This window comes from Zingiber officinale, chromosome 10B, assembly GCF_018446385.1.
Source record: "Zingiber officinale cultivar Zhangliang chromosome 10B, Zo_v1.1, whole genome shotgun sequence".
In the NCBI taxonomy this organism is placed as follows: domain Eukaryota; kingdom Viridiplantae; phylum Streptophyta; class Magnoliopsida; order Zingiberales; family Zingiberaceae; genus Zingiber; species Zingiber officinale.
Window position 1 is genome coordinate 21,673,755 of NC_056005.1, and position 9,773 is coordinate 21,683,527.

Genomic DNA, 9,773 nt, shown 5'->3' on the forward strand with positions numbered 1-9,773 from the left:
ATAAGTACACATGGCAAGAACAAAAGAATATAAGTCTAAATGCATACAGATAATAACAAACAAATGCATGCTATAGGTATCAAGTAGCGACATAATAAAACAAAGATAAATATATTTATTACTAGTGGCTATGACCTACTACACATATCGAAATGACATTATCAAAAGAGATAAGTCAAGGTACCCACCTCAAAAGAAGATCGTGACCATAAATCCTACATCGAGACACCTGCCTCGAATTGACGTCCTGCATATAGTATGCACAATATAACTAAAATTTATCATAACCCAAATAACTAAACATAATCCTAATCCGACTAGAAAATCAACTCATAAATGAATCTCTAATCTATAGCCAAACAAAGTAAGTAATCTCAACCATTTCATACTAACTTCAATGCATTTACTACTAACTTCAATGCATTTACCTCCAATCTGTGCCAACAGATTTAACTCCGACGAAGACTGTCTTCTGGCAGCCAGGCGACCAACCATGGTAGATCCAAATCTGAAGACTTAACCAGTGATCTATAGCCGGAGACAAAGTAGAAGGTGGCTGAAAGAACGACAGCAGATCTGCGTCGACGAATGAAAAGAATTGAGATCCAATGGAAAAGGAGAAGGCAGTGGACATATTGCTAGGGTTTTGCTGCTAATGAGCCTTTAAGCACTACTCTGATTTAATCCTCAAGCGAACAATTGTAGCAACACTAGGAAAAATCGTGAGAGAGAAGAGTGACCGGAACAGTAATGTCAGCGTGAGAGGAAGGGCACGAGCGAAGGTGATAAGAAGAGAGGCGTCGACTGTAGGGGCGTCGGCACTGCTCCGTGCGATGGTGAGGTGATGCGACGGGAGAGGGCGACACCTAGGGCACTCTCGCTCGGGCTGTGGCTGTCGGTGGCGAAGGATCGGGAGGAGAAGATGAGGAAGAGGGAGGAGTCGGCAGAGGTGGAAGGGATTCGGTTAGGGCAGAGAGAAAGAAGGGGAAAACGACCGGCGATTTTGTACGCATGGGAAAGAAGAAGCGTCGTGGCGACGCCGTCGGTTTGGGGAAGACAAAGGGCTCGGCACTGCGCAGAGGAGAGGAGGAGACGACGTCGATGTCGGGGAGAAGAGTCGGGCGCAGGTGAGGTTAGGGCATGGGAGAAAAAAGGAAAAAAAAAAGAAAAGAAATAATGAAATTAAACATTTCTTCGTTCAAACAAGGTTTCTTAAACAGGCTTTCCCCTGACCCAATAATTTATCCCTTTAACATATGTCGTACGAGCTCCGATTAAATCTCAGAATTTTTTTAAAAATTTCGTTAAGGTTATTCCTCAAATAATCTTATTATTTTATTATTATTTGAGTGTCGTATTTTATAAGCTCCTTCAAGAACATAGTAGGAAGGGCCTATTAGAGCCACGGATCAGACATCTAATTGGCATTTGCACAAAAAATATGATCGATATCCTCAAGTAGGAGCTGATTGACAATTAAAAGCTAAGTGGTAAATTCAATCGGTAACTCAACCATATCGAGCGGCTCATCCATCCATACGCAGTAGCTTGAGATTATCTGCTCGGGCCAACTTGATAGATAAGTCTAAAATTTAGATTTTATATTTTAAATTTTAAAATATATCCCTCTTTTTAGCAATGTAGAAACTCTAGTTCTCCAAGACATTCAGATCTTATATCGTGCCTCCAGACTCTCGTGCCAATAGATCGAGTTATAAGCGAGTTTGCTCTCGCACCTGTCCCAGACTCTCGTGCTGCTCGACCGAGTTAAAAAATGAGTTTGCTCTCATGCTCGTCCTAGACTCTCATGTCGACCGGCCGAGTTATAAGCAAGCATGCCCTTATGCCCATGTTCTAAGGCATTCAGGACATACATTGTGCCTCCATTCTCCAAGGCATTCGGGTCAAACACCGTGCCTCCAGACTCTCATGCCAACCAACCGAGTTATAAGAAAGCTTGCTCTCACACCTATCTAAGACTCTCGTACAGCTCGGCCAAGTTATAAACAATCATGTCCTTACTCCCATGTTCCAAGGTATTCAGGTCATACGCTGTGCCTCCACTCTCCAACTCCAGACTTTTGTGCCAACCGGTCAAGTTATAAATGAGCATGTTCTCATACCTGTCCTAGACTCTTGTGCCACTCAGCCAAATTATAAGTGAGTATGCTCTTGCGCTCCTCTCAGATTCTTGTGTCGATCGACCGAGTTATAAGCAAGCATGTTCTCGCACCCATGTTCCAAGGAATTTAGGTCATACATTGTGCCTCCACTCTCCAAGGTATTCAGGTCATATACCGTGCCTATAGACTCTCGTGCCAACCAGCCAAGTTATATGTGAGCCTGCTCTTGCGCCTGCCCCAGACTCTTGTGTTGTCTGGTCAAGCTATATGCAAGCCTGCTCTCATACCTGTCCCAGACTCTTATACCGTCTGACCGAGTTATAAGCGAGCATGCCCTCACACCTATGTTCCAAGGCATTCATGTCACACACTGTGGCTCTACTCTCTAAAGCATTCGGGTTATACACGGTGCCTCCAAATTCTCTTGCCAACTAGCTGAGTTATAAGTGAGCCTGTTCGAGTGCTTGTCCCAGACTTGTGCCACTCGACCAAGTTATAAGCGAGCCTATTCTTATGTCCGTCCTAGACTCTCGTGCCTACCGGCTGAGTTATAAACGAGCATGCCCTTATGCCCATGATCCAAGGTATTCAGGTTAGACACTGTGCCTTCACTCTCTAAGGCATTTGGGTCATACATCGTGCCTCCAGACTCTCTTCCCAATCAGACGAGTTATAAATGAGCTTGCTCTCATACCTATCCCAGACTCTTGTGTCGCTTGGCCAAGTTATAAGCGAGTCTGATCTTGCACATGTCCTAGACTCTCAAGTCAATTGATCGACTTATAAACGAGTATACCCTCATGTCTATGTTCCAAGATATTTAGGTCTTACAATGTGCCTCCACTCTCCAAGGCATTCGGGTCATACATCGTGCCTCCAAACTCTCGTTTCAACCAACCAAGTTATAAGCGAGCCTACTATCACGCTTGTCCCAGACACTTGTGTCGACTGACAGTGTTATAAGCGATCATACCCTTACGCCCAAGTTCCAAGGAATTCAGGTCATACTGTGCCTCCACTCTCAAAGGCATTCGGGTCATACACCATGCCACCAGACTCTTGTGCCAACTAGTCGAGTTATAAGTGAACCTACTTTCACACCTATTCCAAACACTCCTAACACTCGCCCAATTATAAGCGAGAATGCTCTCATGCCCATCCTAGACTCTCATGTTGATTGACCGAGTTATAAGCGAACATGTCTTCGCACCCATGTTCTAAGGCATTTAGGTTATACACTACGCCTCTACACTCCAAGGTATTCTGGTCATACACCGTGCCTCTAGACACTCATGCCAACCATCCGAGTTCTAAGCGAGTCAGACGGTGGGCGCATGACATCTTTGGCGTAATGACTAGGGGTCGATTCTCAGGAACTGATGATCTGGGGGTTACCCCACCATGCGCCTAACGCCTGTGTATTTGTATGTACCTCCCTCTATATCCTTGGGATCGACACTAAGGGAGCTGTTAATGTAGCGGATCTACTTTTTTTTATAAGCAATTCTGCTTTCGCACCTATCCTAGACTCTCATGTCGCTTGACTGAGTTATAAGTGAGTTTGCTCTCGTGCATGTCCCAGACTCTCATGCTGACCGATTGAGTTATAAGCAAACATGCTCTCGCGTCCATGTTCCAAGGAATTTAAGTCATACACTATGCCTCCACTCTCCAAGGCATTTAGGTCATATACCGTCCCTCTAAAGTCTTGTGTGAACTAGCCAAGTTATAAGCAAGTCTGCTCTTCTGCTTGTCCCAGACTCTCGTGCCACTCAGCCGAGTTATAAGTGAGTCTGCTCTTACGTCCATCCCAGACTCTCGTGCTGACCGGGCGAGTTATAAGTGAGCATGCCCTCACGCCTATGTTCTAAGGCATTCAGTTCATACACTGTGCCTCCACTCTATAAGGCATTAGAGTTATACACCGTGTCTCTAGACTCTCATGCTAAAGTGTCGAGTTATAAGCGAGTCTACTCTTATGCTTGTCCCAGACCCTCATGCCGCTCGATCAAGTTATAAGCAAGCCTCCTCTTATACCTGTCCCAGACCCTCATGCCGACCGACCATGTTATAAGCGAGCATGCCCTCATGCTCATGCTTCAAGACATTCAGGTTATATACCATGCCTCCACTCTACAAGGCATTCGGGTTATACATCGTGCCTCAAGACTCTCATGCCAACGGGTCGAGTTATAAGTGATTATGCTCTCCCAAACGCTTGTGCCGCTTAATCAAGTTATACGCGAGCCTGCTCTCGCGCCCATCCCAGACTCTCATGTTTATCGACGGAGTTATAAGCGAGCATGCTCTTGTGCCCATGTTCCAAGACATTCAGGTCATACACTTTACCTCTACTCTCCAAGATATTCAGGTCATACATTGTGCCTCCAGACTCTTGTGCCAACCGATCGAAATATAAGCGAGTCTACTCTCATGCCGCTCAGCCAAGTTATAAGCAAGCATGCTCTCGCGCCTGTCCCAGACTCGTGCCGATCGACCAAGGAATAAGCGAGCATGCCTTCGTGCCCATGTTCCAAGGCATTTAGGTTATACATTGTGTCTCCACTCTCCAAGGCATTCGGGGTCATACACCCTACCTCTAGACTCTTGTGCCAACTGGTCGAGTTATAAATAAGCATGCTCTCTCGCTTGTCCCACACTTTCATGCTGTCACGCCCCAGAGGAGTCCCCGTCCGAAGAAATTTCGACAACATCTCCCCTGTACGGCGGACAATCTGAAACTTTCTACATATCTCCATACCTCAGCCACATGCGGCTGGAATAATAACAATAAATATAACACAACCACACAAACATTCACGCAGTTATATATAATCAAACAAAGCAGTAATACTCTGACTCAAAAACCACCCTACTCAAATCCGACGAAACTCACCTCTTATGCCGACCCGGCAGGCATGTAGTAGAATAAGACCAAATAAAATCCATCGACATCACAATAATAAATACAACGTCCAAGTATCAAACAAATCAAGTCTAAACATAAACAAACGAGAAGAAAACTCAAAAATCAATCAATCCTCGAGGTCTGCAGGGGATCTAGCACTACGTGTAGTGGGGACTAGCAACTGGAACTCCCTCCCGACAAAGATCAACGAAAATAACAACAATGAGGCGGGTGAGTCCAACACTCGGCAGGTACAATTGATATGCAAAGTAAAGAAATAACACCTAGCACTAATCATGCTCCCGATAAAGATAAAGGTAAATGAAAACGAAGAAGACAGGAGAGAATCTGTACTAACCGGACCCGGTATAAGGACAAACAACCGAAGGTATAGAAGACACATGTACGCCAAACATAGGTATCGAACAATATCGCGTATAAATGCAACAATCACAATCACAACAATAAATCGTGCGTATGATGCGATGTCATGGTCAGCGGTCGACGACTCACAACAAAAGTGGGACCGAGTGGGTAGGGTGACGGACTCTGCATCACTACCCCACGATGGTGACCGAGGTGGACGGGATCGTCAATACACGTACTCTACCTCAAATCATAAATGGGGGCGTGATGCTCTCATCTCGACACTATGGACGGGAGGAATCTCTAACGTGCTACATTGCGTCACACTACCATGAGCGGATCGGCAACCTTTGGAAGAGTCAACCGACGTCTATCACCGTGTCACGCTACCCATGAGCGTCACAACGGAGCACCGAACAGTGATGAAACTGGCAATGTACTCAACAATAATGGAGCAATCTATCGCACAGCATGCGATCATGCAAATGGTGCATGTCACTAAGCATGGTAATATGCTAAATCAATCTCTGGACATATGATAATGTGCACCGAAGTAAATAAATCATATCAAGGTATACTGATCACATAAGGTATCAAATCTAGGTCCTGACATGGTGAAACATGGTTATATCACTACCCATGAGCATGTGAAATCAGATAGGTATCAATACGAGATGCGAGCAAACAATCAATCAAGCAGGCAACATGTATCGGGCAGTGATTAACCGAACAAATGAGAAAACACAATTAATGCAAATTGTTAATTCCATTACTAAGCATATCAAAGACAATAAGTCAAAAGTACCCGCCTCCGATAAAAGAAAAGTCCAATTCCGACTCAGAGATACTCGTCTCGCGTCAAAGTCCTGTATCAATACGACATACAGGTTTAGCTAATTATATACAAATTAATTAGCTAAATCGAATCCCTGAAATCTAACTTAAATACAAACCCAATTTATAAACCTCAATTGGATCATCAATTAACTTATCCAAATGGAATACAACAAATACATTTATCAATCTAATATCAACTAATCAACTGGTACTATCCATTACTATTAATGAAATTCAATGTAGAATGGAATCACCTCTAAACTCACCTAAATCTGGATGTATCACTTTTAAATCCAAGGTCGAAGAATTTCCAATTGATACAACTGAAAACCTTGCTGCCAAAAACCAAAAACAATTAGCACATGATCCAACTACAAGAAATGGTTGCTACTGGAATTAGAACAAGTGACCTCACTACTAGGGCACGAGTTAGAGGCTTCAGCATTAGGGAACTAGGGCCCAGGTGAGCAAGCAACGATCTAGGGTTCGGCTGGCCGACAATAGGGCGAACGACGGCAGCACTGTGCAGAGGAGCAGCGGCGGCAGTACACCCAACTAGGGCACGAAAGTGGTCTGTGAGAGTCGGCTCGGCAGCACAGAGGGAAGGAGGATGTCGCTAGAGAAATGTGAAGGCTTTGCTCAGTTGTGCTTGCACTTCACCGGCGCTTGGACAGGAAGAAGAGGAAAGGCGGCGTCACTACTCCCTGTGGCGGTTGCGGCAGAAGGAAGGCTAGGGCACTGTGGTCGGCTGCCGGCGCTAGGGCATAGCAAGGACAACAACAAAATGGCCGTTGGTGAGAGATGGAACCGTGGCCGTCGGCTTCCGGCTAGGGTACAGCGGCGGCGGGTAGAGGAGAGGTCGGCAGTGAATCAAGGCTAGAGCACAGAGGAGAGACCGGCGTCGCGGGCAGAAGGTCGGCGCTAGGGCTCCTATGGCCGGCGGTATCTCGGGAAGAAGAAGAAGTGGAAGGGGAGGAAGAAAAATCGCCGTGGTCGGCGGTTAGGGTTCGGGTGAGTAGGCGCGGGCGAAGAGAAGGAAATGGCGAGGAAGAGAGAAAATAAAGGAAAAGAAATAAGAAAAAGGAATTTATAAAATAAACAATTCCTCACTTAAATGGGTAGCCTAAACAGGCTTTTCCGGGTCCCGTTCTTGTCCCCGTTAACTCGTCCATACGAGCTCCGAAAAATTCCCGAAAAATTTCCAAAAATTACGAAAAACTCCCTTATTAATATTCACCTATTTTCCAGTATTTTACACATGCTAACCGACCAAATTATAAGCGAGTATGCCCTCATGCCCGTGTTCTAAGGTATTCAGGTCATACATTATGCCTCCACTTTCCAAGGTATATAGGTCATGCACTGTACCTCAAGACTCTCATGTCAATCAGCCAAGTTATATATGAACCTGCTTTCCCTCCTGTCCCATATTCTCATGTCGATTGGCCGAATTATAAGTGAGCCTACTCTCGTGCTAACCGACTGAATTATAAGCGAGTCTACTCTCTTGCCCGTCTCAAACTCTCGTGTCGTCCAATCGAATTATAAGCAAGCTTGTCCTCACGTCTATTTTCAGATTCTCATGCCAACCAACCAAATTATAAGCGAGCATGTTCTCGTGTCTGTCCCAGACTCTCATGCCATCGGCAGAGTTATAAGCGAGTCTGCTCTCACGCCCGTCACTCTCGTGCCACTCAACCAAGTTATAAGTGAGCCTGCCCTTGCCCATGTCCCAAACTCTCATGCCGCTCGACTGAGTTATCAATGAGCCTACTCCCGCATCTATCCCATACTGTCATGTCGACCGACCAAGTTATAAGCGAGCCTGCACTTGCGCTCATCTCAAACTCTCACATTGTCTGGTTGAGTTATAAGCAAGCTTGTCCTCACGCTTGTGTTTCAGACTCTCATGCCGCTCGGTCGATTTATAAGAGAGCATGCCCTCATGCATATGCCCCAAACTCTTGTATAACCTAGTAGAGTAATAAGCAAGCCTGCTCTTGCGCCTGCCCCAGACTCTCATGCTGACCGACAGAGTTATAGGAGAGACTGCTCTCATGCTTATCTCAAACTCTCATGCCGACCGACCGAGTTATATGCGAGCTTGCCCTCGTGCTTGTCCTAGACTCTTGTGCTGACCGGTCAATTTATAGGTGAACCTACTCACGCTTGTCCCAGACTCTTATGTTGACCGACCTAGTTATAAGCTTGCCTTCTCTTGCGCACACCCCAGACTCTCGCGCCGTCCTAGACTCTCATACCACTTGACTCTCGTTCCCTCGTGCTTCCCCTCGTGCTTGTGTTTTAGACTCTCATGTCATTCAACCGAGTTATAAGTCAGCATGCCCTCTTGCCTATGCCCCGACTCTCGTGTCGCCCGATCGATTTATAAGCAAACATGCTCTCATGCCTGTCCCAGACTCTCATGCCGACCTGTCGAGTTATAAGCGAGCCTACCCTCGTGCCTGTCCTAGTCTCTCATGTTGCTTTGCCAAGTTATAAGCGAGCATGCTCTCGCACCTGTTCTAGACTCTCGTATTGACTAGCCGAGTTATAAGCGAGCCTGCTCTTGCACTTGCCCCAGACTCTCGTGCCGACAGATTGAATTATAAACAAGCTTGCTCTCATGCTCGTCTCAGACTCTCACGCCATCTGGCCGAGTTATAGGCGAGCTTTCCCTCACACTTGTGTTTCAAACTCTCGTTCCGCTCGACCAAGTTATAAGCTTGCATGACCTCGTGCCTATGCCTAGACTCTCGTTCCGCCTGACTGAGTTATAAACGATCCTACTCTTGCTCCTCTCCCAGACTCTCGTCTCATTCGGTCGAGTTATAAGCGAGGATGCTCTAGCGCCTATGCCACCTACTTTCATGCCATTTGGCTGAGTTATAAGCAAGCAGACTCTTGTGCATGTTCTCAACTCTCACCACAACTACAAACTATTCAAATGGGCAAGGCTCCCGGCATAAAACTTAAATGGCAGAAATGGGACTGAGTGTCCAAGCCAATGACACTAAAGAATACATATGTCTAGTCAGTCGAGTTTATAACCTCCTTCGACTAGACTTAAAGGGGAGACTAGTGATACGGTAAGTAAGGTGGAACCTCCAAAGTTGGGTTCAACGTTAAGAAAATTAGCTGATATGGTAGTTAAAGTCAAGATAGGGTCAACTCTTAGGCTGTATCAATATCATGACGAAATAAGTCTAGTGTTACCACTGAGTGCTCTGGCGATCAGACGAAAAGGTCAATCAGACATGCTGAGCACATCGCTCGGCTGGACCGAACTCTATATTCAAGTATAGCGGTCAAGTGCAAAATGAACCCCCGACATAAAGTTCAACCAAACATATTGTCTGAGTGGATTCCAAAGCCCCAACATAAACCCGATCATCCCAAAGGTCGACCGGACCTTAGGAGCTTAGTTCTCTACTTCTCTAAATGCAAGACTCTTAATTTACATTCGCCCGGTCCCAGCGATAAACAGACTTATGGTGCTTAGCTCCCCACTCATGGGCATGACCCTCAGCTTACATCCG